Source organism: Cetorhinus maximus, unplaced genomic scaffold (assembly GCF_964194155.1).
Source record: "Cetorhinus maximus unplaced genomic scaffold, sCetMax3.hap1.1 HAP1_SCAFFOLD_1680, whole genome shotgun sequence".
Taxonomy (NCBI): domain Eukaryota; kingdom Metazoa; phylum Chordata; class Chondrichthyes; order Lamniformes; family Cetorhinidae; genus Cetorhinus; species Cetorhinus maximus.
The window spans coordinates 60,891-71,393 of NW_027597620.1; the positions used below are offsets into that span (position 1 = coordinate 60,891).

General features: G+C 55.7%; 1 long non-coding RNA gene across 1 annotated transcript; it reads left to right on the forward strand.

Moving 5' to 3' along the window:
- Positions 1-3,774: 3,774 nt before the first annotated feature.
- LOC144676539 (uncharacterized) lies at positions 3,775-5,139 on the forward strand. Its single transcript, XR_013575361.1, has 3 exons — positions 3,775-4,728; positions 4,769-4,981; positions 5,022-5,139. It is a non-coding gene; the product is annotated as an uncharacterized LOC144676539 (long non-coding RNA).
- Positions 5,140-10,503: the final 5,364 nt, after the last annotated feature.

Here is a 10,503-nt window from a genome sequence, read left to right on the forward strand (position 1 = left end):
GAATCGGATCGGTTCGGAAGGGATCGGAATTGGTTTGGGGGGGGGGGGGTGGGAAAAAGGAGGAGGAGGAGGAGAAGAAGAAGCCTGAGGCCTACTACCCGCCTCCCCCTCTCAATCACACAGACAGACACCATCACCACCACCACCACTACTACTACCACCACCGCCGCCATCATCATCATCATCATCATCGTCACCATCATCACCGGCCGCCATCTTACCTCCCTCCATCGGGAGGTGAGCCGACTCCAAGATGGCGATGCGGCGGCATGAGCAGCGGCCGGCCGGCCGGCGGGGAGGGCGGGCAGGCGGAGGGAAGGGAGGGCGGGAGGACCGGGGACGGAGAAGGGTGGGTGGGTGGGGAGGAGGGGGGGAAGGGGAGGGTGAGAAGCGGGTTAGGAATGGAAGATGGAGGAGGAAGAGGAGGATGATGATGATGATGATGGGAAGGAGAGGGAGAGGGAGGGGGGGGGGGAAAGGGGAGGAGATGGCGGCCATCTTTATGGCCCACGAAAGGGTTAAGGAGCTAAATTTTTTTGCGGAGGGGGGGTGGTCGACGGAGACGGAATGTTTATTTTTGTCGTAAATATATAGATTTTTTTTATTTATTTACTTTTTTTTGGTTGCGCGCGGGTTTTGTGTGTGTGTGCATATAGTGGGGGGAGGGGGAGGGTCACGGGGTGACCTCTGACCTCCTTCCCCCGGTGACGTCAGCGCCCGGGCCAACTTGTCCTTTTTTTTTTGCACATGGTGCAGCAAGGAGCTGGTCTTCCCCCCTCTCTCCTGTCTAAAATGAGCTCCAAGGATTTCCAGGGTGGGTTGTATTGGTGTTTGTTCGTTGCATTCTCTTTCTCTCTCTTTCTTTCTTTCTTCCCCTCCTCTCTGTCCCTCTGCTTTCACTCTTTTAAAAAAAAATATAAACTACTTTGTTTTTTTTTTACCCCCGGAACACCCTCCTTTTCCTCACGTGCCCTCCCCGTCTCCTCCCACTCCCCCCTCCTCTCCCCTCCCACTCCCACTCCCCTCTCCCACTCCCCTCTCCCCACTCCCCTCTCCCCCCCTCCCCCCCCCTCTCCCCCCTCTCCCTCCCTCTCCCCTCCCTCTCCCCCCCCCCCCTCTCCCTCCCTCCTCCCCCCCTCTCCCTCCCTCCTCCCCACCTCTCCCTCCCTCCTCCTCCCCTCTCCCTCCCTCCTCCTCCCCTCTCCCTCCCTCCTCCCCCCCTCTCCCTCCCTCCTCCCCCCCTCTCCCTCCCTCTCCCCTCTCCCTCCCTCCTCCCCCCTCTCCCTCCCTCCTCCTCCCCTCTCCCTCCCTCCTCCCCCCTTCTCCCTCCCTCCTCCTCCCCTCTCCCTCCCTCCTCCCCCCCTCTCCCTCCCTCCTCCTCCCCTCTCCCTCCCTCCTCCCCTCTCCCTCCCTCCTCCTCCCCTCTCCCTCCCTCCCCTCTCCCTCCCTCCCTCCCCCTCTCCCTCCCTCCTCCTCCCCTCCTCCTCCCCTCCCCCCTCCTCCCCCCCTCTCCCTCCTCCCCCCTCTCCCTCCTCCCCCCTCTCCCTCCCTCCCTCCTCCCCTCTCCCTCCCTCCCTCCTCCCCCCTCTCCCTCCCTCCCTCCTCCCCCCTCTCCCTCCCTCCCTCCTCCCCCCCTCTCCCTCCCTCCCTCCTCCCCCCCTCTCCCTCCCTCCCTCCTCCCCCCCTCTCCCTCCCTCCCTCCTCCCCCCCTCTCCCTCCCTCCCTCCTCCCCCCCTCTCCCTCCCTCCCTCCTCCCCCCCTCTCCCTCCCTCCCTCCTCCCCCCCTCTCCCTCCCTCCCTCCTCCCCCCCTCTCCCTCCCTCCCTCCTCCCCCCCTCTCCCTCCCTCCCTCCTCCCCCCCTCTCCCTCCCTCCCTCCTCCCCCCCTCTCCCTCCCTCCCTCCTCCCCCCGTCTCCCTCCCTCCCTCCTCCCCCCCCCCCCTCCCCGTGTCTCTATTTACCTCAGACCACCCCCCCCCCCCTTTGCTTTGCGCTCCATTTCTGACTGGCCTTCATTTATATATATTATGTTTTGGCAGTTCACCCCTCCTTTTGGCACTTTTTTTGTTGTTGTTCCTGTCTCTCTCTCTCTCTCCCTTGCCCCCTCCCCTCGTTTTAATTAATTAATATTTTTAGCTTTGCTCCTGTTCATTCTTATCATTCTTTTTCCATCTTGCGTTTTTATTTTGCCCCCTCGTTTTTTTTCCCCTCTTGCTTTCTTGTGTTTTTTGCCCCCTCTTGCTTCTGTGCCCTTTTTGCCCCCTCTTGCTTCTGCATTGTTATTTATTCTTGCCATTTTCTTGCCCCCCCCTCGCTTATGCTTTGCATTCATTCATTTTTGCATGATTCGCCCTCTCGTTTTTGCATTACTTTTACCCCCCTCACTTCTGCCGTGCACTCATTCGCTTTCTCTGCACTCGTTTGTCGCTTTGTCTTCATCTATCCATTCATTCACATTTTTCTTTACCCCTTAATTTTTGCTTTGCATTGTCACCTTTGGCATTTCTTCCCCCCCACCCAATGCGCCCGTTCCATTTTTTTGCATCGCTGACTATTTTGTATTAGAAAAATTGCAACCGTTTCGGGCTCTTTCCTTGACAAGCTCGATTTTTAAAAAAAATTGCATTGGTGTTAAAAGTGCACCCACTTCCTTTTAATTATTTATTTTTTAAAATATTTTTGCAGTGATTATTTGTCTCTTGACTTGCTTTAACACCCGCTTCCTGGGGGAAAGCCTGCAGGTCAAATTGTGTGCATGTCAAGCCTTGTTGGTAAAACACATTGCTTCTGTTTTAAAGATATTCGTTCTCTGGATATTTTTTTTTTGTGTGTGTTGTGACTTATCAATTAGCAAGTCGCTTTTCCCCGATGTGCTTTTTGTGGACCTCAATGCGTGAGGCGTTTTGTTTTTTTTACTCCTGCACATAAGTGTCTTTTTAACCTTTATGGTGCGGAGTCGAGTGCAAGAAAGGAGGCTCCACTCCTTCCTTTTTTTTAAAATTCTGCCTCGTGTTCAATGCCTCCCCTCCCACCTTCTCTTTTTATTTTGTAAGAAATGCCAGCTTTTTGCATTTGCTGCTTCTGCACTGCGTTTTCCTCCACATGTGTATTTTATATATATATATATAAAAAAAGAATTGCTCGTGTTGTCGGTGGCTCCCTCAAGTGTGTGTGTGTGTTTTTTTTTTATATTCGTTTTTGAATTAGACAAGCCTGCTGCATACAGCATAAAGAGCTGAAGCAAGGTTCTCTCTCTCTCTCTCTCTCTCTCTCTCTCGCTCGCTCGCTCGCCCACCCCAGCTCGGTTTCTTACACCCTTGTGAGCTTCCTGGAAAGATTTGGACTGTTTTTAAACCCGGAGCGGAATTTTCTCTCTCTCTCTCTCTCTCTCTCTCTCGCTAATTAAAAGGTGCAGAAGTGTTAAAAGCAAATGCTATTCTCCCCCCAGCCTTCCCCTCTCCCCTCTACCCCCACCTCCCCCCGCCTCCCAAATCATCATCTTCTTTGGCCCTTCACAGAGTTTGGAAGCTCTTGCAAAAAAAAATGCAATCTTTTTTTTAATCTCTTCTTTGGGACACCGGTCGTTCGAAAAGCATTTTCTGACCAGGTTTCATTCCTGTAACGACTGCATTTCCTCCTTTGAATTCTCCCTCCCCTCCCCCCACCACCACCTCCTCCTCTGATCAGCTCTCTCTCTCTCTCTCCCTGCTTGCATTGTCGGGTTTTTGATTTAAGAATTGTATTTGGGTAGGGCGGGTGGGAGGCAGAGAGGAACCTGATGGCGAGAGATTTGCTGTTATACGTGTCTTTAAAAGATAGGGCTTTTTTTTTTTGGTGGTTGTTGTGTACTGCCAGGCTTTGCTTGTGTTTTGCTGGTGTGTATGTGTGCGTGTGTGCGCACGCCATGGGCTTAATGAATCATTCTCCAAGGGTGCTAACCTGCCAATGTATGATACAGTTTATTACTTCAGCCCTTCTCTGGGTTTCTTGTGGGAGGGGTTCTGGCGATGTCTGTCTGGATAATAAGAGGGTTATTTCTAAGCTGGCTTTTTTACTCTCTTTGCCCTCCCTTCCCTCTGTCTGTCTGTCTCCCTCTCTCTCTCCCCCTCTCTGTCTGTCCCCCTCTCTTTCTCTCTCTCCCCCTCTCTGTCTGTTTTCTCTTTCTCTCTCCCCCTCTGTCTGTCTCTCTTTCTCTCTCTCTCTCTCTCCCCCTCTGTCTGTCTCTCTCTCTCTCGCGCACACACTCCTTGTCTCTCTCCCCCTCTGCAGTCTTTTCCTCTGACCAGTCAAGGCCTTTGTTTGTTTGCCCATGGAGTGAGACGCTGCCTTGCAGGGGTTTGAATGACTAGACTCTTGGCCCTTGGTTTGTGGAGGGAGCAGCGGCGGCGGTGGTGGTTGGGTGGTGTCTGAAGGTTCAGTGGTGCCAAAAGGAAGTTGTTTTAAGCCGGGGGGGTTGAATTAGGCGCCCTCCCGGGAGAGGGAGGGCGATCTCACGGGGCTGGGAGAAAGGCCGGGGAGAGGCGGACGCGGCCGGTTGGGGTTGAATGGGCCGGCGCGTTGTGTGCGAGGCCCACGGGCGTGCGAGCGGCTTGTTGGGGTCGAGTAGGCCGGCGGGTTGTGCGTGAGGCCCGCGCGCGTGCGAGTGGTTTGTCAGGGTCGAATAGGCCGCCGGGTTGTGCGTGAGGCCCATGCGCGTGCGAGTGGTTTGTCAGGGTCGAGTAGGCCGGCGGGTTGTGCGCAAGGCCTACCCGCGCGCACTTGGCTTGTCAGGTTGTGCACGGGGCCTATGCGCACGTGAGTGGTTTGTCAGAGTCGAGTAGGCCGGCGGGTTGTGCGAGTGGCTTGTCAGGGTCGAGTAGGCCGGCGGGTTGTGCGCGAGGCCTATGTGTGTGCGAGTGGCTTGTCAGGGTCGAGTAGGCCGGCGGGTTGTGCGCGAGGCCTACCCACGCGCACTTGGCTTGTCAGGGTCGAGTAGGCCGGCGGGTTGTGCGCAAGGCCTACCCGCGCGCACTTGGCTTGTCAGGTTGTGCACGGGGTCTATGCGCACGTGAGTGGTTTGTCAGGGTCGAGTAGGCCGGCGGCTTGTGCGCGAGGCCCACGCGCGTGCGAGCGGCTTGTCGGGGTCGAGTAGGCCGGCGGGTTGTGCGAGTGGTTTGTCAGGGTCGAGTAGGCCGGCGGGTTGTGTGCGAGTGGTTTGTCGGGGTCGAGTAGGCCGGCGGGTTGTGTGCGAGTGGTTTGTCAGGGTCGAGTAGGCTGGCGGGTTGTGCGTGAGGCCCACGCGCGTGCGAGCGGCTTGTCGGGGTCGAGTAGGCCGGCGGGTTGTGCGTGAGGCCCACGCACGTGCGAGCGGCTTGTCGGGGTCGAGTAGGCCGGCGGGTTGTGTGCGAGTGGTTTGTCAGGGTCGAGTAGGCTGGCGGGTTGTGCATGAGGCCCACGCGCGTGCGAGCGGCTTGTCGGGGTCGAGTAGGCCGGCGGGTTGTGCGAGAGGCCCACGCACGTGCGAGTGGTTTGTCAGGGTCGAGTAGGCCGGCGGGTTGTGCGAGTGGTTTGTCAGGGTCGAGTAGGCCGGCGGGTTGTGTGCGAGGCCCACGCACGTGCGACTGGTTTGTCAGGGTCGAGTAGGCCGGCGGGTTGTGCGCGAGGCCTACCCGCGCGCACTTGGCTTGTCAGGGTCGAGTAGGCCGGCGGGTTGTGCAGATGCTTCCAAATAGACGGTGTGGGTTGGGGGGGGGGGGGGTGGAGTTTGTGGTGATAGGGGCTTGGGGTATTTCGCTGTCCGTACTTTTCCTCACAAATGCGCTTTTGACCTCACTCGTGGCGGGTGCTACTCGTGCAGCCGGCCCAGGCGCGTGCCGAGGCCCAGACGGCCTCTTGGAGGTGGGACAGGGCTGAGAGAGTGACTCCCGAAACAAAGGCTACGCATTTCTCTAGCGCCTGTCACGGCCTCGGTGCCCCAAAGTGCCCCGCAGCCGCCACTGAAGCACTCCTGGAAGTGCTGCCGCGTGGGAGACGACGGCGGCCGTTCTGTGCACAGCCCGATCCCGTGAGCCGCGCAGTGCGAAGATGGCCAGATGGCCTTGTTTGCCTTTTTGACGTTGGGGTGTGAAACTTGTAAATGTTGACGCTCAGAGGGACTTGGGTGTGCTCGGACACGAAACCTCAGAGTTAGCATGCAGGCGCGGCAAGCACCTGGGAAGGCAAGTGGTGTGTGTTGGCTTTTATTGCAAGAGGATTGGAGTACAGGAATATGCAAGCCTTGTGCCAATTGTACAGGGTTTTGGCGAGGCCACACTTGGAATACTGTGCGCAGTTTTGGCCTCCATATTTGAGGAAGGATATACTTGTGTCGGGAGGCGGTACAGCGAAGGTTCACTCGATTGGTCCCTGGGTCTGTAAAATTCTAACAGGACTAGACAGGGTAGATGCAGGAAGGATGTTCCCGATGGTGGGAGGGACTCCAGAACCGGGGGGGGGGCGTCAGAATCTGAGGATACGAGGTAGACCATTTAGGACTGAGATGAGGAGATGTTTCTTCACCCAGAGAGCGGTGAGCCTGTGGAATTCGCTACCACAGAAAATAGCTGAGGCCAAAACATTGTATGTTTCCAAGATGCAGTTAGATATAGCTCTTGGGGCGAAAGGGATCAAAGGGTATGGGGAGAAAGCGGGGAGCCAGGCTATTGAGTTGGATGATCAGCCATGATCATGATGAATGGCGGAGCAGGCTCGAAGGGCCGAATGGCCTACCCCTGCTCCTAGTTTCTATGGGACCCCGGGGGGTGTCCTGTGATGAGACACTGAGTAAATCGGGTCTATATTCTCCGCAGTTTCGAAGAGTAAGAGGCGATCTGATTGAAGGGGTTTGACAGGGTGGACACTGAGAGGTTGTCGTCGTCCCCCCCCCCCAAGCCTCCCTCGCCCAGGATCTTTGTTACCATCAACCTCATTTTCCTGCCTTCTAAAGTATCCACCCAGCATCCCTCCGGTTGGGGAATGGAGAACGCGGAGTGGGGGAGGGGGGCACAGTCTCAGGGTAAGGGGTCGGCCATTTTGGGCTGAGACGAGGAGAAATCTCTTCACTCGGAGGGTGGGGAATCTTTGGAATTCTCTACCCCAGAGGGTTGTGAATGCTCCGTCGTTGACTATATTCCAGACCGGGATCGGGAGATTTTCGGGGTGTCAGGGAATCGAGGGATACGGGGAGCGGGCGGGAGAGTGGAGTTGAGGCAGAAGGTCAGCCAGGATCGTGTCGAATGGGGGAAGCAGGCTCGAGGGGCTCAACGGCCTATTCCTGATTCTTTTCCTTGTGTTCTTATTTCCAGAGCTTGGGTTGCAGGCAGCTGAAGGCAGTGGAGGAGGGATTGAAGTGGTGGTGGGGGGAGAAACGTGTGAAAGAGACCAGAATCAGACGAGGTAATCACAACCAAGTTCCCCTCCAAGGAGTGAGAGGCAGGAAAGCTTGTATTTCAGAGTGCTGTATTGCGCACTGCAGCCAGTTAGTGCAGAGTAAGATCCCAATATGTGACCAGCATGGGTAATCCCAAGTCGGGATGGTGTGTGGCTTGGATGGGAGGTGGTGGTGCTCCCATGTGTCTGCTGCCCTTGTCCTTCTAGATGGTAGAAGTCGTGGGTTTGGGCGGCGCTGTCGAAGGAGCCTTGGCGAGTTGCTGCAGTGCATCTTGTAGATGGTACACACACTGCTGCCGCTGTGCGTCGGTGGTGGAGGGAGTGAATGTTTGTGGACGGGGTGCCGATCAGTGGGGCTGCTTTGTCCTGGATGGTGTTGAGCTTCTTGAGTGTTATGGGAGCTGCACTCACCCAGGCAAGTGGGGACTATTCCATCACACTCCTGACTTGTGCCTTGTCGATGGTGGACAGGCTTTGGGGAGTCAGGAGGTGAGTTACTCGCCGCAGAATTTCTAGCCTTTGAGCTGCTCTTGTCGTCATAGTATTGAACTAGAATAGCCATATAAGTTTCTGGTCAATGGTAACCCCCAGGATGTTGATAGTGGGGGATTCAGTGATGGTAATGCCATTGAATGTCAAGGGGCGATGGTTAGATTCTCTCTTGTTGGAGGTGGTCATTGCCTGGCACTTGTGTGGTGTGAATGTTACTCGCCACTTGTCAGCCCAAGCCTGGATATTGTCCAGGTCTTGCTGCATTTGGACATGGGCTGCTTCCGTATCTGAGGAGTGGCGAATGGTGCTGAACATTGTGCAATCATCAGAAATAGAGGGGGTCCTGGGCCTAATGCTTATACGTCCGCCAAAACCACTGGACAAAGGGGATGTGGGTTATTTTCACATGGCTGTTTGTGGGAGCTTGCTGTGCGCAAATTTTCTGCCCTATCTCGTGCAGTCCGGTGCCATTTCAGAGAGCGCTTCACTGGCTGCAGGGGACTTTGTGGCCTCCCGTGCTATGCGTGTCTCGTGTCAGCAGTGTGTTGGCGAGGCGTGGGTCGATGCTGGGGGGGTGGGGTCGCGGAAACATTGTTGGCAAAGCAGCATAGGCACAGGAAGAGGTGGCTCGACAGTAACCCGGGGAATCTGTGCTGCAGCACCTCGGAAGGTCAGTGGAACCTCCCGGAGGCGGCGGTGCTCAGAGCTGAACACAGCCGACTCCAGCTTGGGGCCTGGTTAGACCTGTCGATGTGACGTGCTATGCAGAGACGCGGATGTCTGTCTTTGGAGCGGTTTAACCGATACCAGTTTATTTTTTCTCCCTCCCTCCCCCCACCCCCTCCAAAACCCTGTGTTGGACGAGGCAGGACCAGTGTTGCATCTTAAACCAACACCGTGGAAGGAGACATTGAAGACGACAGGGGTACTGCACAGCATCCAGGTAGGGAACAGGAGGAGCCAGTGAGCGACACAATGGGCTGGGGGCAGGGGAACCCGCTGACGGGAGTGTTTGACGGCGCTGTCCAGAGGGAGCGCGACTCTGTGCTGGGCTCTACTCCCCCTGTTGCTAAGATAGCCCATTTCTCCCTCCGTAACGTCACCCAACCCCATCTCAGCTCGTCGGCTGCTGAAACCCTCATCCGCATCTTCGTCCCCTCCGGACTCGACTATTACCATGCTCTCCCACCCTCGACCCTCCATAAACTTCAGCTCGTACAAAACTCTGCTATCCCCACCAATGTCCGAACTCGCACCGAGCCCCATTCACCCGTCACTCCCCTGTGATCGCTGATCCACACTGGCTCCCGGTCCAGCAACACCTCCATTTTCAAATTCTCACCCTCGTTTTCAAATCCTGACAAGGCCTCAGTGACCCCACCACCCCCCACAAATGTCTTAATGTCTTGTGTTCCCCACAGCCCATTGAGATGCCTACACTCCTTCCAATCCTGGCCCTTTGTGTATCCCCAGTTTAACCACTTCAGCCCTTGGCTGTGCTTTGTGCTGCTAACCCCATAAACGTTGGAATTCTCTCCCTGAACTTCTCCAGCTCTCCTCCTTTACAAACTTTGCACTTCTGCCCTGTTATCTCCTGTGGCTCAGCATCAAATCTTATTTGATAATTGGCTGAAATCATGTGGCACCTCCTACTGTGTTATAGGTGGCCCGTGTATACAAGTCGGTAGAGCTCCAGTGTAGAAAGAGCTTTAGTCTGTATCTAACCCTGTGCTGTACATGCCCTGGGAGTGTTTGATGCGGACAGTGTGGAGGGAGCTTTACTCTGTATCTAACCCCGTGCTGTACCTGTCCTGGGAGTGTTTGATGGGGACAGTGTAGAGGGAGATTTACACTGTATCTAACCCCGTGCTGTACCTGTCCTGGGAGTGTTTGATGGGGACAGTGGAGAGGGAGCTTTACTCTGTATCTAACCCCATGCTGTACCTGCCCTGGGAGTGTGTGATGGGGACAGTGTAGAGGGAGATTTACTCTGTATCTAACCCCGTGCTGTATCTGTCCTGGGAGTGTTTGATGGGGACAGTGTAGAGGGAACTTTACTCTGTATCTAACCCCGTGCTGTACCTGTCCTGGGAGTGTTTGATGGGGACAGTGTAGAGGGAGCTTTACTCTGTATCTAACCCGGTGCTGTACCTGTCCAGGGAGTGTTTGATGGGGACAGTGTGGAGGGAGCTTTACTCTGTATCTAACCCCGTGCTGTACCTGTCCTGGGAGTGTTTGATGGGGACAGTGTAGAGGGAGATTTACACTGCATCTAACCCCGTGCTGTACCTGTCCTGGGAGTGTTTGATGGGGACAGTGGAGAGGGAGCTTTACTCTGTATCTAACCCCATGCTGTACCTGCCCTGGGAGTGTGTGATGGGGACAGTGTAGAGGGAGATTTACTCTGTATCTAACCCCGTGCTGTATCTGTCCTGGGAGTGTTTGATGGGGACAGTGTAGAGGGAACTTTACTCTGTATCTAACCCCGTGCTGTACCTGTCCTGGGAGTGTTTGATGGGGACAGTGTAGAGGGAGCTTTACTCTGTATCTAACCCGGTGCTGTACCTGTCCAGGGAGTGTTTGATGGGGACAGTGTAGAGGGAGCT